At 41.7% G+C, this 23,647-nt stretch overlaps 1 protein-coding gene across 2 annotated transcripts in view; it reads left to right on the top strand.

The window, feature by feature from the left end:
* The first annotated feature begins 10,830 nt into the window (after positions 1 to 10,830).
* LOC137287121 (serine-rich adhesin for platelets-like) overlaps positions 10,831 to 23,647 on the top strand; it is a 32,221-nt gene continuing 19,404 nt past the window's right edge. The window contains exon 1 of one of the 2 annotated variants that reach the window (XM_067819260.1): positions 10,831 to 11,694. The gene's annotated coding sequence lies outside the window, so the exon portion shown is untranslated. The remainder of the gene's footprint in view (positions 11,695 to 23,647) is intronic. The other variant, XM_067819258.1, reaches the window with a different exon arrangement.

Raw genomic sequence — 23,647 nt, 5'->3', positions numbered from 1 at the left:
GGCTGCATTTGTTGATCTAGGTCGTTTTCCTTTGTATGCTGATAGACATTAATATATATAGTTGTTATCACAGTGCATTAATGGCGTCAGAAACTTGATGTTCCATGTCAAAAATGTTTTATTTACATATGATATGGGATATGTTTGGTGTCACCAAGGATGTTTTGTCTTTTAAGCGACGCTATTTGATTGTTCTATTTAAAAATGGCATCATGACATTACTTCAGATAGAAAATTATGGGTATCCAGTCATATTAAATGTGAATGAATTTTGATGTGAATTATACTTAGATGCTTTACATCCAAACACTCTTAGGTATTTAACTATGGAACTGGGCGTTAAGAAAATATTTATAGGGAAAAAAGACAGTGTATCTTCTCTAAAGAAAATAATGTAAATGTAATTGAAGATGTTTTAAGTTATCCAAAACAGACAGTACATCGAAAACAGCTGATTTAACCTTATTTGGGGAAGAAACCAAGTATGTTGAATTTTTTCAAAAATGATTAACAAACCCAACTAAAGATAGTATTGCAAAATCATATAAAAACATAACGTTATGCATGTGAGTACCGAAGTATTTTGTCCAGCCTCTTTTTGTAAACGTAAAATTATGTACATTTCAAAGGATAACCATATTCTAGTATGTATACAGTGTAATATGATGCGGGGCATACAGCCCAAGTCTTTACTGAATACAGACTTTATTCGAATGGAATCGTCATGCCGAAGACCAGGGTCCGATACCCCACAGGTGGATGCAATGTGTGAAGCCCATTTCTGGTGTCCCTGACTGTCATATTGCTGGAATATTGCTAAAAGAGGGGTATAACTGTGCTCGCTCGCTCGCTCAACTAACAATGCGAATCTGCTTTGGAGACTACATGATATGACCTTATCACTAACAATAACCATTCAAAACGTAGATCGCACATACAGTAAAAAATCTTACATCAAATCATATATATATAACATATGAACAGAAATAGTTCCAATTTTGTTTCTTGAATCAGCGTTTGTGGGCAAAAAACATTTAAAAAAATCTTCGTTTTTACGTACTTCCAACGCAACTTTTATAATCTCCGATGAAATTCTTCACGTATGTATTTATACTTTAGGTGTGACTGTGTATGTACCTATGTCTACATAAAAGTATTTCGCGATCAAGGGTGTGTATGTATTTTATGTAAGCATACACGTACACTAATGAATAGTAGGAGCGGTACAATACAAACATAATAATATTTCACACGTTTCTTAACAAGATGGTGACATCTATCTATGTTCATCTATTTAAACATCCCCCAAAGTTTCAGGTAGAAGCTGCAGTTCACGAACTATTTGCAAAACTTCGGATTAAGGTAAGTTGCAAACCATCTGCATGTGCTTGCTTGGTAAAAGCATTGGTGTAAAGCAGTAATATGTCCTCCATCCTGAGGCTGTAACGCCGGCAAATTACTGACATAGTGTTCAAGGTGGGATTTAAATCAAACTCGGTCACTTCAAACAGTAATGCAGGGCTATGTCTAAGCCTAGCACTTTAATGTGCGAGGAAGGCCCCAAGTGGCACCAGATGCAGACCACATAATCATAGTCAGATTTCAACATTATGTGCTAATATATTAACACTCTTAAATCTGTGAATGTCGCCAGAGTACCGACGTTGTTCATGACCAGGGCCTAGATTTTCGAAGCTCATTTAGCGCTAAGATTGTCGAAGTTAATGTTAATGTATTGCACTCACGACTATCCTAGCGCTAAGAGAGCTTTAAAACTCTAGGCATTGGCCATCAGATGGTATAGTGGCATATTTCAGTCTGAGATAGGTATTGTTAGGTTTTGAGATTATCTTAGCTGGTTTGACTTAATTAATAAGCGCGATCGTCGTTAAGGTTTGTTTTAACTCGCGTGTTTAAGGGGCAGAGATTAGTTTAGCATGGCAGAGTGGCTTGAGTGATGTCTGACAATTTACCTCCACATAGCTCACCAGCTTACACCACTCGAAATAAATACCACTGGAGGCGGTGTGCGTGCGTTGGATGTGTGTCTGGGGGATTTGGAGGACATCTCGGTGTCGTAGAATCAGTTTCCTTTTTGTTCGGTGCATATTTCCACACGGAATACCTAGGTTAACATGGTAGAAGTCATTCATGGGACACTGGCAGTGAGTGAGCTTAGACTGCCGGTGGCTGAGGCTTAAATGTTGAGTATGAATGATGTAAAACCTTGCATATGCTGTTATGAAAATACGCTCGCCACTTCCCAAGACATTGTTGTCACATTTTATTACACTTGAGCCATCTCCCAGGCAGGGGACGATTGGTCTGTGGCTATTACCAGTCCAAGGGGTCATTGTAGCTGAACTTAAGTAGAAAACAAATACCAGTAGCCCAGCATTTTCACTAGTGTCAGAATGGAGTCGGTTTCTGTCTGTTTCTGACAGTTACAAGAAGCGTTCTAATGGGCTCCCCATCTTTTGAAAACGAAATGCATCCCACAGTGGAACATTTAGTTGGTTGTTATCAAGGTGACCCCAAGTAGGCCACACTCAGTGTCGCTGCTGACTAGTACGTGTGAGCGCAAACAATGGCCAATTAAAGCGATCGCCCTACCCAGCGAGCCACAACATTTACAAAATGTCTACCTCGTTGCGTATGCTACAACACAGAAAGTTAATAGGCGCGACAAAATCTCGGTCACTTGGACGCTCATCAATTCTACATACTTGTGATACTTGTGTACGCTCATGTCATACAATAGCTCCCTCCTTGACATTTGAACATTCATCTTCAGTTACATATGACAGGTAAAGAACTCCAGACACCGAATCGAAACAAAACACGCCATTTTTGTTGAGTGATAAATTATCTGCAGGAGAGCTTAATTCTTCCACTTTGGTGGTGTTGTTGAATTTTGATTATTTTGAATGAAAATTGCTGGTTCAAGTAACTGTATATTTGTCCAAAATTATATTGTTTAAACAAATTGGAAATATCTGTTACTACTCCTCTTTCGTTATTTTTGCACAATATCGAAATTTTGAATAATTTAAAGTAAATTGCATTTACAAACGATTACCGAAGTGGAGAGAAAGGAAATAAACTTTTCAGGGAGGAAAATAACATAGACAAAACTCAGAAGTAACTAGAAACTACTTGAAATTTCGAGTATAACAAGACAAAATAACAAAATAGTTAAAATAGAAATTTATAATATATCTTAGAGTAAAAAATCATCAACAACAGTGACGAGAAATTTTGTTCAATAATTGATTTAACGAGGAAAATGTATCCAAAATTGCAAAAGTTTTGCTGTGCCATAAACGAATTGAAATTTGGTATATTTCTCCCCGCGAACTCCAGCCGGTATTTCTGTGTATGTGGTCTGCGTCATCTTCTTCAGCTAACTTACATGGCGCGAGCTTTCCATATATTCTGTCATCTGCTACGACATTGATCTTGAGTGATATGGGTAGTGACTATATATATTTAAGACTGGCCATACATTTTATTCAGTTTATTTTGGGGGACAGGTAGAAGGCTATCCATGACGTTTTCCTCCCTGAGGGCAGGGGTATATTAATATCCATCCTGGGGTTGTAACTGGGAGTACAAACTCACAGCCTCGAGGCTTGCTAAGTTGATTCTGTACACTTTGTTCATTGATTAATCAACACTGATGTGACTAATTACTATGACAAATCGCTGCGTCAGTATTCAAATACATGAAGCTGTTTGGTCGGTCTTGATTTCAAAAGGTTATTTTGTCAGATAGCCGCCAACATTAAAGTAAATGTGCCCACTGAGCAGTCTTTGATAGTAAACACACAACCATTTGGTACTTATCAATGCACACATGCAGAATAACTATCAGACATAACATTCTAATCGTTTGCGCTGCAATTACAGGTAGAAATGTTTGGCTGTAAGACTGTAACTGTAGGTACGGCCGTCTACTGTTTCACCATGTACATAGTCTAGAGGCGACTACTCTCGCCCACAGCTTATGAGCGACAAAAGATGGATTCCTAATTGATAATCGACACAGGGCCCCGAGTCGGTTGGGCTATCAGAACTTTTCATCACAAGAGTACAGAGTACACTTTATTTTCTGAGTGAGTTCTCTGTTGCATTCTGATTTATAATCATTCACTGCCCAGGGCCCGCAAGGCAATAAACGTCTCGTACAACAAACTAGAACTTCGGTGTTTTAGACTTATCCATACAACACATCCCAGCAGCCTGTTGTCTGTATTCTTCAGGGGGCTAGCCCAGTGGTCCAAGCTACCTGTGTACCGTTACGAGTTAAGCAGTTAAGGCCTCCAGAGGTCTGATTCTGAGTTTAAATCCACAATCGCATTTTTCTCAGTGTGTCAGCACCATACACGTGTTCGACAAAGAGGGAAACATCTGTGATTCGAAGCACATTAAGCGGACGTGCATTGATCGAACTCTGTGCATGTGTGTGGGCATGCGTGCTTGCGCATGGACCTGTGCTTGTGTCGTTTCACTATGTACGTTTGTTCTTGTACGCGTCAATTTAGAAACATCATCGTTGTATCAAGAGCAGTTAGAAATTAAGTCATTTGTCAAGCGCATATGTCAACGCTGCCTGTTGGGCGCTAGAAGGTCACTGGCACATGACTATCCCACCGGGTATCCATTTTCTGCTGGATGAACAGAGTGAGACATCATGTGACATGTATCACGTGCTTCATTTCGGGGCAGGACCGAAGTCCTAGAAACTCAGGGGTCAAGCTGCCAAACACTAACCCATCCAAGGACTCTCCTCGCCCAAGCTCAACTAATTTGTGACCTGAGATCAATGCACAGGACCACACACCACCACAAAAGCAGACGTTATTCACTATGAATGTTATGTCATATAACTTAAAGTCAGACAGCTGTCTGTTACAGTCTCATGTGTATCCCAATACCTGCGTTATGCATGAAACGATGGGATCTGCCTCCTGTAATGACACTAATGTCGCAGGTAAATGTAGATGCGTAACAATATGCTGTGTATACATTGCTGGGATTATTGTAACTGTACCTCCACTTATAAAGGCGCATCGTGAATTAGGTAAGCGGATCATGTATGGTAATGTTTGCCAACTGGTCATCAGGTTAACAGAGAGGACGACATAACGGTGAAATGGATAGCGTCTGAAACGCTAATATTTACAAGCTTAGATATATAGTACCCCAAGCACTGAGCACCTTAAAGTATGACAAGTCATAAAACATCATCACGATTCCAACCCTACCACATTGTCCTTCAATGATGATTTTATGTAACACAGGACATAATTCATAGTGATGAAGTTGTGATTTAAATTTTCAAGTGTAATACATTCGATCGGCCCTCGACGAATGGAAATGTGCTACACAACTGACACCGAGAAACTGTAGTACATGAAACCATCCAGTGCTCCTTAACGTTTGTGAGTAGTATATCATTTATTACAATTAAGTGGGCACGTATATCCTGATCGTTTACGACACTAAGTTTCTCTTCTGAGTTGCGTCCACACTACCGATTAGTATAAAAGGCGAGTATGCTTGCCGTAAGAGGCGACCGACGGTATCGGGTGGTCAGACTCAATGACTTGGTTGACACATGTCATCGGTGCCCAATTGCGCAAATCGATGCTTATGTTGTTGATCACTGGATTGTCTGGTCCAGACTCGATTATTTACAGACCACCTCCATATAGCTGGAATACTGCTGACTACGGCATAAACTCACTCACTAGCGATTAGTCTCTGAATATGTATAATTTCAAAAGTAACAAATAAATCCATTTAACTTTGAAAAGGAGTCTCAGTGAGTTGGGGGAATCGGAAGGGCTAGGCCTACGGTAGGGAAAATAGTGCGGTTCAGGGATTGAGAGGGAGGACAAAGTTGCGTCCTTTACCACGCCCATCTTCTATGAGGGTAGGTTCGAATCCCGGTTCACCAAGGATGCTTCTCGCTTTGCGAGCATTACACCTGGGATATATTGCCAGATCACCAGGTACATCAGTCTACATACGGTGCGTCACGTCTTAAGGGGCGTGAAATATATTCTTTGAAACACAAGTATTATGGATTCCGATGTAAAGTTCCAGGTGACATTTTGAAAGGACCACTGTCATCCCTTGGTATATTTGGGATGGCAGCTGCGGAAAAGCCGACCGCACGTTTATTGGTATTTAACGCCGCACTCGGCAATATTTTGGGTTACAAGAGCTGCGACGATATATCGTTGTATCGGCATTGATGATGATTATATACAACGATATATATATCGACACGCCTTTACGTATCGTGATACTTATCGTTCACCTTATAATTGTTAATGTTCACTAGAACGTGATGCATGGTTATGTCAGAATTTACAGTGTTAGTTGCTATCACAATATACGTTTTAGAAGAAAGTAACTATAAAGATAGGATATCGTGGTGTGCATCAAACCGAGTTGAATCGAATTGAATCGTTCTCAGGTATTGCCATACGCCAATCGTGTCACACCTCAACGGTTTACCAACGGCGGTCTTTGAATAATCAGTCATCGAGGCAACCAGTCGTTGACAGCATGAGCATCAATTATCTACACAATTGGGATACGGTGGCTAGTGTCAACAAAATCAGCTAACCTTACCACCCGATCCCGGTAGGTGCCTCTTACAACAAGCATTCTGAAAATCAGTCCAACCCTGATCTTCACGAATTCGTACCTTGTAGTACACTTGTTTCTATATTCATAAATATCACGAGTCTCTTGCATGCACTATCCGACAAGCCTATAGTGCATTTCTGACACTCGTGATGTTAAAAGATGAAAAACAGAACATGCTAGCACCATGACAAGGGCCCGTGGGCAGATAATGTCAGTCACGATTTGCAAACCACTGGTTTAGTTTATCCCCAAATGCACCAAATGTAGTTCGGTGTGATTGACCTTGATAGCTAGGAGTTTCGCGTCCAGAGTGCCGTTGTACAAAACAGTCTTTGCTTTAAGACTACCTTAAGTCTGTGTTAAGGTATGTGAGTTACGGTCACCTTAGCGCAAAGACTACCTTAAGTCTGTGTTAAGGTGTGTGGGTTTGGTAACCTCAGCGCAAAGATTACCAAACGTCTGTGTTAAGGTATGTGAGTTACGGTCATCTCAGCGCTAAGATCGCTTTGTACAATGACGCCGGGTCCATTTGCAGCTGACTCACTCATTTACCGTGTAGAAACCTTTGACCACCCAACCTCATCTCCACCCAAGCCCACTTGGGTGATTTACGACTCCGAGGATGCTAAACATGGCTTTGCAATCTGAACCCCTCGCATTTCAATTTCGCAAGATACTGCGTGTACATGTCGCGGGACAGGCAGCTGGAGGTGTTCACCCCAAGGTATCCCTGAACGTGACACTGATCTTCAAGCAATCTTGTCCAACATTTGGTCGGTATTATTTGACACTGTTTGTGTATGAGGCATATATTTGTAGTTTACACTCTTTTCATATCTATATACAACACTTGTGATTTTTCTGCAATGGTATCAAATTAACATTTACCTTAGTTAGCACACATGCAGTTGGTTTTAAGATATTAACTCAATAAATATGAATGTAAAGACAATCTACAACCACTGACAACGTAATATGAACTAGAATACTCTTCTGTAGCGATAAGGGTGCTCATATAAGAAATATCAGAGTTAAATCTGCCATCGTAAAATTCAGCCGCACTGTTTATTTGTAAGATATGGGGATTCATATCCAAACAAACATCAAAATGACTTTAGATACTTGTCGTTGTTCAAATTACGAAGATCGCTTAACATATGATATAATATAAACCTTTTTAAAGATGGGCTTGTCACATACATGTATATCCTAATAGAGCACGGCAGCATATCTGATACTCTTTTGACTTGACTCGTATACCCGCCGCGATATAGCTGGAATATTACTGAGTGCGGCGTAAAACTAAACTCACTCACTCACTCATTGATTCGTATACTGAACAGCAAAAGAAAAACAACTCTTTAAATCGAAGACATAAACAGGTACGCTTACATGTTTTGAGATTTCATTTTTTCAAAGCTTAAGTTTCTTTTTCTGTCCAGTATATTTTCAAGCCAGTGTAATCCTGATGTAAGGAAAAGTGTCAGTCCTTGTGTTCGTGTTGCCCATCACACGAGCCCCACTACCCACGTTTACACCGTCGCTCCCAAGCGAAGACAAACCCCCAATCCACAAAGCCACAATGTAACATTTACAACTGTCGACCGTGGGCATACGTAGGCAATTTCTAATTGGATCTAATTACATGTATTAGAGGCAAGAAGTAGACTTCAAACGTTGTCTATGTATAATAAAGAAGTTTTCATCCATAATACCCATACTCGTGCCACAATAGACCATTGTTGCACCATCATAGCTACGCCAGTCTCGAAGCTAGGATCACTTTGTTGAACGGAAACCAGGGTCTGAAAAAATACGTTCACTGACTTGGAATTACAGTGCAGAATGGGCCCCTTGTACCTTGTTTGAACTGTGTGATCATAATGGCCATTGAATACCATATCAAGATGCGTGGGGAAGCTCCCAGATGCGAATTGGGTGAATGGCCTAGTGACTGTCATTAGAGACAATAGTGACAGTCGTAACACCTGGATGAATGTGGCAAAACCTGGTCGAGACCTGGGTGAGGCCTACGTGAGACTTGCTTGAGACCTGCGTGAGATGTGGCGAGGCTTTGGTGGTAGTGGTAAGACATGTAGTTAGTGGTGAGAGCTAATGATAGCGGTGATTGCTGGTGGTAGCTGTGAGACCTGAGTGGTATTGGTTTGACATGGCGGTACGCAGTGGTGAAGGCAGGGCGGTAGTGGTGACAACTGAGTGGTAGTGAGGCATAAGTGGTGAGAGATAGGTGGTAAAAGTGATTAGCCCTTGGTGGTGAGACCTGAGTTGTAATGGTGAGATATGGGTTGTAGTGGTGAGACCTTTTATGTATTATGTGATATCTGGGTGGGCACGGCGATATCTTGGATGCAGTGATGAGACCTGGGTGGCCGCGGTGATATCTTGGATGCAGTGGTTAGAGACCTGGATGGCCGTGGTGATATCTTGGCTGTAGTGATCGAGACCTGGATGGCAGTGGTGAGAGGTGGATGGTACACGTGAGACCTGGGTGGTAGTTATGCCATTCACGGGTTATATCACTCACTCTAGCGATCACAGATATACCTGATTCACATGTTGATCGTTCTGCACTAATGCAGACAACGGCTGAGAAGGTCGCTCGTTCACCACCGATCGCTTCGTTACCAGTTTACTCAGTCAAAAGATGTAAGCATATTCTCTGGACACCCCATGTCATTTTTTTAAACATAATGAAACGTAAAAAACACTGTTTTTAAGTAGTGACCAGCTATAAAGTTCTGGTAAACTAGTGTATGACGTCGGAATGTGATTCACCAGTTTCAGCAAGTTTCATGAGGGACAGGATTCCCAATACAAATGCTATCTGCCCAGCTGACGGCGTCGGCACGGAGCCCAGAATAGGAAATGATGTTAAGGCTTTGTTAGTTTTTCTGAATGCTACATACAACCCCATTCACCTGTGTGCCTTGAATGATTATTTTTATGAACTAATCTAAGTGCACGTACATTTCAAGTTTCACTGACATGTGATATGATTCTTCTTGCTTCAGTGACAGAATTTTTTAATGTACTCTGCACGATGTGACTGGCACATCCCTTCATCTGCATGTGGGTCTCTTCCTTCACATTAGTTTATCCACACACTTGTTTGTCGACCGTCTTATGGGGGTAGCCAAGAGGTCATAGCGTTCGCTCGTCAAGCCGAAGGCTCGGGTTCGATTCCCCACATGGGTGCAATGTGTGAGACCATTTTCTGGTATCGACGCCGTGATGTTGCTTGGATATTGCTAAGAGCCTCGTAAGACTATACTCACTCACTCCATCGTCGTATATGAAGCTATGATAATCAGTCTTCTTTATCTGCCGACACCGGTTCCAAAGGGCGTGAAAAGGTCAGTAGAAGTTACAGTTACAGGGATGGATGACTATTTCTGATGATACCGGATGTCCTTCAATAAACTGCTATACTTAACAGGAATAGAAACGGAACTTTTTGTCAAATTGTTAAATAGAAGACATCGCTTACGTTTATGAGATTTCAATTTTTCCCTACTTGCCTTTAATTTGGCGTTCAGTATACTTTGACAATGCAAAACAGCATGTCATGCCACAATGGTGGCCTGTACACGATCGAGTTTTCAAGAGGCAAGCAAGTTATGGACCAGACAATCATGTGATCCAACAGAGCTTTATGTGATTTCATGCAAACACAAAACAATCGTTTAATTTAAAATCACCCGTAATGGCTAGCTTGGGTTAGGTGTAGTGGCGTGCTTGTTATAATAGGATTAGATGTAAAAATGCAACAGATTGCTTAAGTTGTATCAGCGACATTTGTCATTCAGCTAGTATCAGTGCGTGATTCAAATACTTCCTCCCTGAAACTGAATCTTGTAGTAGCTGCTGTCGCTATGGGGTGCGATACATTCCAGGACAACACGGACTTCTATGTCGTACCCCATACCTACCCGAAATGTAATAGATGATAACAATCTACGTGCGTACTGAAATGTAACACGGGTCCTCAAATGACTCTTAAATAACAAATTGATCCGTTTTCTTCACCTATTTCAGTCACATTCAGTATTAGAAGAGACAACAAGAAGTTTGTCTCTAAGGCATAAAATGTCAGGTTTGCTGAACACGTGACCCGTCCTTTTGTTTACAATACGCACTGGAGAATTTGCCCTAGAAATTGCGGCGGAGGAATGCGAGGAAATCCCAGCTCATACCACTACATATGCTACAATTAACATTATCATCTACCCTTCATTGAAATGCCTAAGCGACTTCATTATCCCACCGAGTCACTCACTCAGAACGTACTTGGAAATGAATTTTGAGAAGTCAGATCTTATAAGTGAACTCGGATTTCACTGCTTGGCTGACCATATTGTATGAAGGGTTGTGCTGCAGGCTTTCTACTGCGTTCAGTATCAACAATTCTAAACTATCAAGCTCCGTTGACTTATAGGTATTAATTCACTTCGACGATCGCCTCGATTCCTTGAGACAAACTGTCCAGTGTGGAAAGTGTTTACAATTATGTCTGTGTTGAATCTAGGCTTTAACGCATCCGTTCCCAGGGAAAGGCTTTAACGTGCGTTATAGGACATCCCGCTGAGAGGCGGTCACTTACGCATGATGTCTACCTGTCGGTGAGACAGACCTCACTTTGAAGTTAAGGGCACTTTCGCTTGTGGTCAGTCGCTGCGGAGTACTGTCCACTCACCAGGTATCACTGACCGTAGTGGTAGCATCCTAGCTTCTATTTTATATCCATCCTCCAGTGTTATTTGACCCTGACCCTGCCTGGCAGTGCCCCACTTGACGCATAAATCACGTCCCGACACTTGGTCCAACGCTAGCGAGCTTGCGGGCTTATCTGCCATACTTATGTATTGTATATGAATCGCGTCGTGGGGCCTGTCGCCCAGTGGGGATACGGGAGACACGCGGACTTCAGGTACTATACATCGCCCTCTTCTACATCCACCTGGCAGTTACTGACACTGGATTGTACACAGCTACATAGGGAGACCAACACACGTGAGTGAATTCAGTTTGATGTAATGCTTATCTAGCGTCCTGTTAGTTATGATCGGGGAACTTGGAATCGATGGCCGTGAATTCACGAATAACTGCTATTGTGTCATGTTATTATCTCGCAATGAATGGAAAGTCAGATGTTTTAATTGTGTGCCTGGACCTCTGTATCGCAGACGAGATTTTCATTTGATAAACATGGCAAGGATTTGGAACTAAAACATCTAGTTTGTCTCGTGAAACTATTGTTGACGACTTTCACAGTGTCACTTTACGCGTTCCACGTCGATCACCAGGGCTTACCTATTTCCAGTATTTTACCCACAGTGGAGTACATACCTTGTGAAGAAAGGATAAAGGGAACACTTATACGTTCATTGAGTTCCCTTATTCGTTAACGTTTCATGAGTATATTCCTGTCATTCGTCGCTTTAAGTGATTCATACTGATCAGTGTGAGTCACATAAAGCGACAAAGTGAACGTCGTCAAAAATAGTATTACTAATCACGAGACAAATTAGATTTTATCGTTCCAAATCTTTGCCATGTTTATCAAAAGAAAATCCTGTTTGAGGTCCAGGCACACAACTAAAACGTCTGACTTCCCATTCATTGCGAGATAATAACATCACACCATTGAAAACAATAGCAGTTATTCGTAAATTTACAGCCATCGATTTCATGTTCCCCGATCATAACTAACAGTACACGTTGCGTGTAGCTGTTCTGTTCATCTAGCTCTGCCCTCCAAACTTAAGACTTGTGTAAGTGAATACTCTGACCATCCAGCGTGACGTATTTGTAAAGCGTTGGCTCACAAAGTTTACTAAAGCATCGTGTACTAAACAAACTTCCATATTTGCATCGTGGAGAACACAGCACAATGTAACATTCGTATTCGTCCTTAAAGATGAACATGCCAAAATCGTACTTTTGGCCTGAGCTGATATCTAAGATTTTGGTTCATCAAATGGAATGATTATCTGTTTCTGAGAATAGTCAAGACTTGGTAATCTTTGGACTTACGTTTTTACATTATGGAATCTGGTAATGCACGATTCATATATTTACCACGTTTATGATCACTATAGAACTGAAGTAATGTCAACCTCCCCGTAGGTTAGGGAAATGCCTGCATGTCCAAGGTGACTCGGTTAGGGACAAGGCAATGCCCCATTACAAATTGTAAACATACAGGTATAGCGTTTTTCGTTCATAGGTGCTACGGCAAGGCAAATATGAGGTGTAATAAAACTGCTGGAAATGATGTCTGATAAACATGTATTTAGCAACCATCAGTCCCTTATCGTGTACATTCCAGAATTATTTTCGGAGATTGTTGTGAAATCATTCACCCTTAACGTACGTGTTATTTTTAGATCCCGTCATACATAGTTTAATAGCATTATATGTACCTCCACTCCAGCGTGTAACATTCACAACTCAAGCCGAAATGCTTCAATCATTCTCCGCTCCATCTGTAAAGCATCTGAAACATTCCTCGCTTCAGCCATACAATGTCTGTAACATTCTTCGCTTCGACTGTGCAATGTCTGTAACATTCTTCGCTTCGACTGTGCAATGTCTGTAACATTCTTCGCTTCAGCTGTACAGTGTCTGTGACATTCTTCACTTCGGCTGTACAAGGTCTGTGACATTTTGTGTTGCACCTATACAGTGTTTGTAACATTCCTTGCTTCAGCAATACAATGTATACAACCTTTTGCTCTTCAGTTATACAATGTCTGTGACCTGCAGTACAGCTTACAGTGTTTGTAACATTCTTCGCTACAGATATACAGTGTCTGTAACCTGCCCTTCAATTATACAATTTCTGTAACATTCTGTGCTACATCTATATAGTTTCTGTAACATTCCTCGCTTCAGCTCAACAGTGCCTGTAACCTTCTGCGTTCCAGCTACACGATGTCAGTAACATTCTGCGCCTCAGCTTAAACAGTGTTAATAACATTCTTCGCCTCAGCTAGATTGTAACGTCTTCGCTTCAACTATACAATGTCTGTAACATTCTTCGCCTCAGCTATACAATGTCTGTAACATTCTGTGCTGCATCTATACAGTTTCTGTAACATTCGTCGCTTCAGCTCAACAGTGGCTGTAACTTTCTGTGTTTCAGCTATACGATGTCAGTAACATTCTTCGCCTCAGCCACATTGTAACATCTTCGCTTCAACTATACATTGTCTATAACATTCCATGCTGCATAAATACAGTATCTGTAACATCTTCGCTTCAGCTATACAATGTCTGTAACATTCTTCGCTTCAGCTATACAATGTCTGTAATATTCTTTGCGTCAAAATAAATACAGTATCTGTAACAGTATCTGTAACATCTTCGCTTCAGCCATACAATGTCTGTAACATTCTTCGCCTCAGCTATACAATGTCTGTAACATTCTGTGCTGCATCTATACAGTTTCTGTAACATTCTTCGCTTCAGCTCAACAGTGGCTGTAACTTTCTGTGTTTCAACTATACGATGTCAGTAACATTCTTCGCCTCAGCCACATTGTAACATCTTCGCTTCAACTATACATTGTCTATAACATTCTATGCTGCATAAATACAGCATCTGTAACATCTTCGCTTCAGCTATACAATGTCTGTAACATTCTTTGCTTCAGCTATACAATGTCTGTAATATTCTTTGCGTCAACTATACAATGTCTATAAAATTCTTCTCTTCAGCTATACAACGTCAGTAACATTCTTCGCTTCAACTATACAACGTCAGTAACATTCTTCGCTTCAACTATACAATGTCAGTAACATTCTTCGCTTCAGCTATACAACGTCTATAACATTCTGCGCCTCAGCTATACCGTATCTGTAACATTCTGCACTCGAGTGTACAGTGTCTAAGATTCTGCGCCTCAGCTATACCGTATCTGTAACATTCTGCACTCGAGTGTACAGTGTCTAAGATTCTGGGCCTCAGCTATACCGTATCTGTAACATTCTGCACTCGAGTGTACAGTGTCTAAGATTCTGGGCCTCAGCTATACCGTATCTGTAACATTCTGCACTCGAGTGTACAGTGTCTAAGATTCTGCGCCTCAGCTATACCGTATCTGTAACATTCTGCACTCGAGTGTACAGTGTCTAAGATTCTGCGCCTCAGCTATACCGTATCTGTAACATTCTGCACTCGAGTGTACAGTGTCTAAGATTCTGCGCCTCGGCTATACCGCATCTGTAACATTCTGCACTCGAGTGTACAGTGTCTAAGATTCTGCGCCTCAGCAATACAATGTCCATACTGTATTGCGTTTCGGCTGAAACTTTAACTTTCCTCGTGTACACATATGCGGTGTAATATTCTTCGCTCCAGCTGTAGAATGTCTGACATTCCTTGCTCCAGCTGTTCATACTTTGTAACATTCTGTGACTTAGCCGCGCACTCTCTGTAACATTCTTCGTTCCAGCTCTAAAGTGTATGTAACAATTGTAATTATAATAAGTAACTGAAAAACCTTCTGCTAGGCTGTAGTGTCATACATGTAGTCACATAAGCCATCTGTTGAAAACCATGCAGATATTTGAGTAATAGCTTTTAGTCAAATGAAGATCTTCATCGGCCGCATTACATGAATAGTTTCAACACCCGACTAAACAAAACAATTCTTTTGTACACGGGTATCTGATGAAGACGGTTGTTAACTCGACATAACCATCTCGTCATCACCATAGTCTCAGTATCAAAACATTCCACTGACCGTGGTCGACGATGCAGAAATAAAATGTAGGTAACATACCCACGATTTGAGGCCAGGCACAAAAGCGCCTGATGTATTCAGACCTATAATGAAATGAAGAAATTCATCTCTATTATCATATTATGAAGTGATAGTGCGATCGTGATAGGTTTATTAAATATGGAAATGTGACTAACGTATTACTCATGAGTAGATGAGTAGATATACATGCCATTCGGAGTACTCAGATGGCTTCACAAACGTGACTACTTGTATACTCATACGGGTAGACATTCACCCCAAATGGTATACTCACACGGATGGACATTCTCCGTGCTGGCATACAGACACTGACAGACATTCGCCCCGGCTGGAATACTCACAGGGGGTAGACATTGTCCCCTGCTGATATAATTACTCGGGTAGACAGTGTTCCCAGGTGGTATATTTACACGGGTAAACATTCTTCCCAGCTGGTATGTTAACACTGACATTCACCCAAGCTGGTGTACTGGGATGGGTAAACATTCTCCCCCGATGGTATACTGACATGGGTAGATGTTATCCCTAGCTGGTGTACTCACATAGGTAGACATTCTCCCCAGGTGGTATATTTGCACGGGTAGATGTTCTCCCCAGGTGGTATATTTGCATGTGTAGACATTCTTCAGGTATACTGACACCGATAGACATTCACCACAGCTGGTATACTCACACGAGTAGACGGGTAGACAGTTCCTTCAGCAGGTATATTCAGTAGGGTAAACATTTACCACGGCAGGTGTACTGACACGGGTAGACATTCACCCCAGCTGGTGTACTGACATGGGAAGACATTCACCCCAGGTGGTACACTGTCACTGGTAGACATTCTCCCCAGCTGGTGTACTGGGCCATGTATTCATGAACCCCAGCTTGTATATTCACGCGAATAGACATTCTCCGTACCTGATATACTGACGCGGGTATTCTCAGGTCTACACGAATGTACTCTCATGCATAGGCATAAATCAGTGAGTGGGGTATTTCTTCTCCAGAGATATACCAACGCTGACGAGCTGTATGTGAACACCGTAATGCAAGTTTTCGTCATGGACGTGTAATCTACGTTAATGTGATGACTGATTTTAAAACAATGCAGTAAAATGGATGGCTTCAGCCGCTTGAATGTAGTTTTACGGTATCCAAGGCATCATATGATTTAAGTATTACACGTACATATGCATCCTTCTATTTATACTTTCTTAAAATGCATGGTGTATAAGCTAGAGAACAACAAGCTGATCGTCGTGGACGAGATGTGCCAAGTAGATCACAACACTGTTGTACACGCATTCAGTCTTACATCCAATAGACCATAAGTCATATTTTAATCTAACTCTAGTACAGAATGTTGTAGCAAGTCAACGTTTAAACTTTGTGACGGGATCCATTGGGATTCCATAAAAATTGTTATGTGTATTTATATGTATACTGATAGCAAAAGAAACGCAAGTTTCGACAAAATGAAATCTCATAAACGTAAGCGTTCATGTTTGTCTTCAATTTAAAAAATTGACGAAAAGCCAGAGTTGCGTTTCTTTTGCTGTTCAGTATATATTTGGAAATACAGTATTACGTTTATTCGTGACACTAAATGTTGGTCACTACAGAGATGCTTCAGATTAATAAGTGGATAGTGATCTGTGGGTGACTACCTGGACATAGCCTGCAGCTAGTGGCGTGGAAGGCAAGGCAAGGTCAGTTTGTAGCGAAGTCGGTGAAAGTGGGTACCTAGTGGTTCAAGCGCCGGAGACCCGGGTTCGATTTCCCACATGGGTACAGTGTATGAAGCCATTTCTTGTCATCCACTGCCATGTTACAGGAATGTTGTTAAAAAGCGGCGTAGAACCACTCCTCTGCGGATTAAAATTAGTAGATGTTTCGAACCTAGCTTAAATCAGAAAGCCAGATATATTCAATGGGAATGCGTTAACAGTTTAACATTGACATCAAAATTACGCTTTCATTAAAGTATATTTTCACAGTATGGGGAGACGTTTTTCCTGACTGCTGTACAATAGTATAATTATTTGGTTGTGTTGCGGTGGTGATGTCTGTACTTAACGACGGCCTGATATATCACGCCATCGTCCTAGTACACAGCAGCCGTCATTCGCGCTCGTCTCTTTATCCTATGGGTACCAGGCTAACGTTGTGTTATGGAGGACATCCACGAAATGAAGCCGTTAAGAATTAAGGGACAACAGGCCTGTGTCAATTTGTAGATAAACGCTAGAGCCATGCCGTATGCGGGGTTAAGCTGGCGAATCAACACGGCCACAGCAGGTAAACAGGGCCTCGACCCACCAGTCACAACTGAGTTAGGTCTCGCTTACTTAAAATAATACAATTGTTTGACCAGTCGTCACCTCGAAAGGGGTCGCTTCACACACAGTTACACAGCGTTCTTCATGGGTTTTTTTCTGCTAAAAGATTTGCATCAACTAATGTGCAGTTAGGTCATAAATGACATAACCCGAGAATTAGTCTGTCATACAGACCCTGAGGCAAATATATCCAAGTCTACGCAAGTCTAGAAAATCTGGCCAGTCTAGATTTCCACAGCTTATATGATGAAGAAAGTCTCTTTTTCATTATGTTTCACGTTTTTTTTAAAAACTTTTTTTTCTAGTAAAATATTTTCAGAGACAAGTTGTTAGTTTACCCGAGAATGTACTGTTGAATCTTTAGGTGGCTCAACTGTGTGAGGCAACATTGTAGCGTAGCGCTCCTTGCCTATGTCAGAACCGCAACGTATAGGTTGAAGTCCAGAGGTTGATTGTGCTTCCAATTGTGTCGGCAACATCTTCGCGAGTTGCTCAATTACGTAACACTCGGGGCTTGCCTCTGACATGAATCTGACACATTGAAAAGATGATACACTTTGACATCGATTGTTCAAAGAGCACATGTACCTGAATGTTAATTGAATATGCATTAGATATCAGTAACATAAATTATCACGTCATCACTTCATCCCTTTACAATTTACTTGCCATGAGGTCCTCTCCGATCTTCTGTGACGTAGGCAAATGAATACTGTTAGTTGTATTGTTATGTACAATCGCGTCATATGGCAATTAGACCTAAACATTGTCCGTACAAGGATGACAACAGGCACCCATGTATGTTACCTAATAAGAGTGCATGTCCTAAGTCCAGTAACAGATGGCCTTGCAATGAGTGGGGCTGGCAATACTGAGTATAACTGACATGTGTGCGTACGGCCATCATTCTTGTTCCATGCTACTTACCTGTCCATCACATCTGGACACTTGTGTTCTCCAACCCTCATCAATCAGGGTGTATACAAGTGAACACGTGTCATCGGATCAGTAACAGCGATAATACGTCAAATTATGAGTTGGTTCAAACAATGGCATCAGGTTTATTTACATCATGGTTGGTAACATGGATTAAACTCTTGTCTTTCAGAATAACACTCGTAACATCCGTGGATGTAACAATGAAAACGCTTGTTTGACAGTTACGGAGAGTGAGTGAGTGGGTTTTGTGTAGCGCAGATTTGAATAAGCTCAAGATATATCACTGCGTTTAATGTGGTCGACAGTAATTCCACCGATATTACTGCACCCTTGTATGTGATCGAGTCTGGGGCTGACATTCCAGTGACTGACGTCATGAGTACTGAGATATGATGACTTGCGTGAACCAAGTCCAAGTCAGCGAGTCTGACCATCCGATCTGGCCGCTGGGGTAGCGCATTGGTTAAAGTGTTCGTTCGTCACGCCGAATTCCCGGCTTCGACTTCATGCATGGGTACTATGTGTTAAGCCCATTTCTGGTGTCATTTTGATGGAATATTGATAAAATCGGCGTAAAACCCAACTCACTCACGGACCGCTGGGACCCTTTAGACACCTCTTGCGATGCTGCAGGTTCATTCTAACCAGGACCGTCAGGGGTTCAACAGTCTGGAGACACAAGTCAGCGAGGATTGTGTCCCTTAGCTTTCACAACCTTGATTATGATTGTGATTATGATTCCTGTTCACTTAGCACTATGTCGTGGTCGTTTGTTTCACATGAGCCGTAAATATCTAGACTTGCGTCATTGCAATCCATGCTCACATCTATAAGTGGTATTCTTATTGATGGCTAAGTGCTCTTGACTGATACCATCTATTTGATAACAATAATTATAATTCATGTCGGTCTCGTTAATACATAGAATTATTTTACTTTTATCGTTTGTATTTTATGTAACGCCGGTCCTCGGAAGCCCAACGAGATAAGATATACATATCAGGTAATACAATTATACAAGAGTCACATTTATGGATTTAATACAGTCTGCCGTAGAGAGCCCGCTGGTGTTCATTGAAAATATGTATTCACTGTAGGTAGCAACTTCACGTCCAATAGACTTGATGGGCTTTAGGTCTTTGAGAGAATCTGGTGTGACGGCTATGCTTCACCGAGCACTTTCAGACATTTAGAATGCATATTTGCTTTGAACCATGTGATTTTATATACTGTGATGAATAATAAGCATATTGACATTATCATTTTGTCATCGTGTATTGGCTTTATATTTCCTTGTGTGGCAAGGAAGGTGTGAGGCTTTGTATCACGTCGAATCTTTTTCGTGATCATTTGTTTCAAGATTGGAGTAAGTCGTGATTCACACTTTGTTTACGTTTTGAGGTTAGGGATCATCGGCACAGCAGGGTTCTCATTTCATAATTGTTGAGAAAGTGTGGCAAGGAAGGTGTTTCAGTTCATGAAATTTTGCTTTCGAGAATGCGCAGTTAATACACCCTTGTACAAGTCTTGATTCCATATGTTGGTGATCTCACCACCTATTCATGCTCTGCCGTTGAGGCTCCTACACCGCATGACATCTATTAAACACTATTGTAGCGGGTGACGGGGAGCCACGGCTGGTTGTGGCCTGGTATGTAGGGGGTGTGTACACAGCAGGGTGGGTGAGGTCAGTCTGCAGGGCACCCTGTCCACCTCAACTCCTGCATTGTCCACAACCGCTGGAGCAAAGGGACCTAGTCAGGACTCATTGTCCGCGTAGCAGCTCCGTTGTTTGTATGGTCAGTCTGGACAATACAAGTCGCCTCGTGTGTACACACCCAGATATACACCTAGTTTGTCCTTGTCTAAGACGTAGAACTACAATCTTGCTCTAATACTGGGGGTAAAATTAACAATAGTGTTACCATACCCATCAGAGGAGATTTGAGCCATGTGATCTGTTGGAGACTTTCTCTCGTCAAGATATTAGACAAACACCATTCACAAGTTCGAACAAGTGATTGCTGTAAACAGTAATTAAAACGATATTTTACTTCTGAGTATTTTTCTGAAAACAAAATGATCTTATTGTCCATTTACAAACTGTTATTTCAGATGCTACTGTATTGTCACATGTGCAGAGTCCTACAACTTCATAGTATACTTGCATGGAGTGTACCATTAACATTGAACCGTTGACCTTGACGAACAGTGTCGGAAGACAACTACTAGAAGATCGCGTGTGACAACACGCAATGAAACGCACTTAACAAATAAAGCTGTTTACACTTATTTCCGTATCTAAATTGAGTACATAGGCTGTCTACCAGAATTTACAGATTTACAACCCGTGCACAATGACGCGATGAAGCCAGGTATTTACTTCCTTGTCAGTTGATGTCACTTGACACTGATAGCGTCCCAGTCCGTTGATCCTGCCGGTACAATCCTCCACCGTAAAAGATGGTTTTACGTACAGGCTATCACGCGAAAGTAAAAGATCGTTTTGTTCGCTGTGAGATTCGTCATGGCTTAGACATCTCGTTGTCTGAGAAACTTATCGCATGCACCATTACAGGAGACGCATGTTGTATCCAAACAGGCTTTTCGCATGTTGTAGACTGTGTCGGAACGTTAGGGCGAGCCTGGAAACCAGTTAGGTGTCCGCGACGCAACAAGTTTCCTTTTCACAGTTGTGTGATTTCTTGCAAGTTTGTAAGTCAATACCTTTTTGCTGACACTTTCAGACCTGTACGTTCGAGACCTGCCAACGTTTATCTTTGATCTTAACTCACTCGATAGTGTTTCATTTAGATATCACTGACTGAAGTACATCGTAATGTGTCCTGAAAATTGGAATGGCTTACTAGTTATTTGTGTCCTGGTGTCATTTGTAATATTTGACAAACATACTCGATGCTCACACTGTTGATCGCTGAATTGTCTGGTCCAGACTCAATTATGTACAGACCACCGCCGTTTACATGGAATATTGCTGAGGTAAAACTTAACTCACTCACTGCCATGCATACATGCCGAATTGTCTTGCAAACTGAAGTTTTTGCAATGAGCGGAGGTAACTGGTAAAATCACATCCGTAACACAGGTAATGTCACCCTCGACGTCAAGGTTACCGTTCACCTTGACGTTCTTATGCACTCGTCTGGACGTTTAGTACTTTCTGCACCTGGAAATTCCAACAGGTGTTAATTAAGTGTAAAAGACGCTACATTGACCTTTAAACTAAGCCCTTAAGCCATTGTTTGCTTCCTCTTTGAGTTTACAACAGCTTGGGAAATGTTGGTCTATACTGAAGGTATGTCTTTGATTCTCCGCTCGACGTTGCTCCCTGACATACGGCCCCGTGTTACCTGATGGCAATACTGTGGCTATATGTTACTGCTCTCTCTCAGCTATCTCAGCTATGTCCACTGACCCAAGTCTCACCTGACAAGCACGTGGAATAAGGAAATGTGACAACCTCTGGCATTTTCATCCTTGTGCTAGAGGTGCTACTTCGTGACATGTTCAAGGCCGTAAGAATTAACTACCTTTTATGTATGATGATTTTTATTGGCTATGTTTTTTGTCTGAAGAATACATTGATATATCCACGGTCAGAGTGAACTCGCCGTTAAGCTGATGGTATTTAATTTTTTCCCCTTTCCCGTTATGTTGGTGAATGGGCCCACTAAGACAAAAGTTTGACATTATTCTTTGTGGGTTTGTGTGTCTTGGCCTTTGGTTATTTACGTGAGAGATCATCTGCTTCTTTTGTTTCAAACATGTATATGACATGACCTTGTGGCCGTATAACTGCCACAAGCGCTCGTGTCTTTGACTGCCATGTGCTCTCGTGTCTGAGGACGGACCATGTGCCCTCGTGTCTGCATGAATGCGACTAACGGGATCGGGTGGTCAGGCTCGCTGACTTGGTTGACACATGTCATCGGTTCCCAATTGCGCTGATCGATGCTCATGTTGTTGATCACTGGATTGTCTGGTCCAGACTCGATTATTTACAGACCACCGCCATATAGCTGTAATATTGCTGAGTGCGGCGTAAAACTAAACTCACTCACTCACTCTGCATGAATGCCATGTGCTCTCGTGTCTGAGGACGGACCATGTGCCCTCGTGTCTGCATGAATGCCATGTGCCCTCGTGTTTGCATGAATGCCATGTGAACTCGTGTCTGCATGAATGCCATGTGCCCTCGTGTCTGCATGAATGCCATGTGCCCTCGTGTCTGCATGAATGCCATGTGCCCTCGTATGATGGACCATGTGCTATCATGTCTGTCTGATTAAACACGTGCAATCGTCTGTTTGGTACGTGGGACACATCGCCTGTCAGTCTGTTTCCAAATGTATTCTTGCGAGAGTATGGTAGTCTTGTATGTCTCTTTGGTTCGGTATCCTGCTTGTTCATCCGATTATTCAGGTATCTTCGTGTCATGCAACATCTCTATCGTGATATTGGTGACAATGTTGACGCTGAAGTAGCCAACGTTGGCATCATGATTACTCGTGTTATGTGTCTTGAGAATGTATTGTAACAGGGATCGGATATGTGTTGACATTATAACAGTTCTTTTATGTGACAATTGTCGTCGTCCAGTTCGATTACGTTAAAGGTCATTATTAAAATAAGTTTTATTTTTTCCATTTTGTACCTCTTAACAGTGTGACAAGTTATCCATTTTCATGGCATTCGTGGAGACGTGTTCACTGTATGTGAAAAATGACAATATCCGTTGTATTTTATCACATCCGTAGTCTTGTGAACAGAGAATGGGCGACCTTTCGATTCAGGTTTCTAGATGCTATTTTTTGTTGCCCTGCCTGGGGTTTATTATGTAGGGAACACAATGACTGATCGGCCGAGGCCTCAGTGTGTTGATGTATGCTGTGGCTCAGTGAGGTGTTCA

The sequence above is a fragment of the Haliotis asinina genome, chromosome 6 (assembly GCF_037392515.1).
Source record: "Haliotis asinina isolate JCU_RB_2024 chromosome 6, JCU_Hal_asi_v2, whole genome shotgun sequence".
Lineage (NCBI taxonomy): Eukaryota > Metazoa > Mollusca > Gastropoda > Lepetellida > Haliotidae > Haliotis > Haliotis asinina.
Note: the sequence above shows the minus strand (reverse complement) of the source record. Positions and strands in the feature narration are given on the sequence as shown.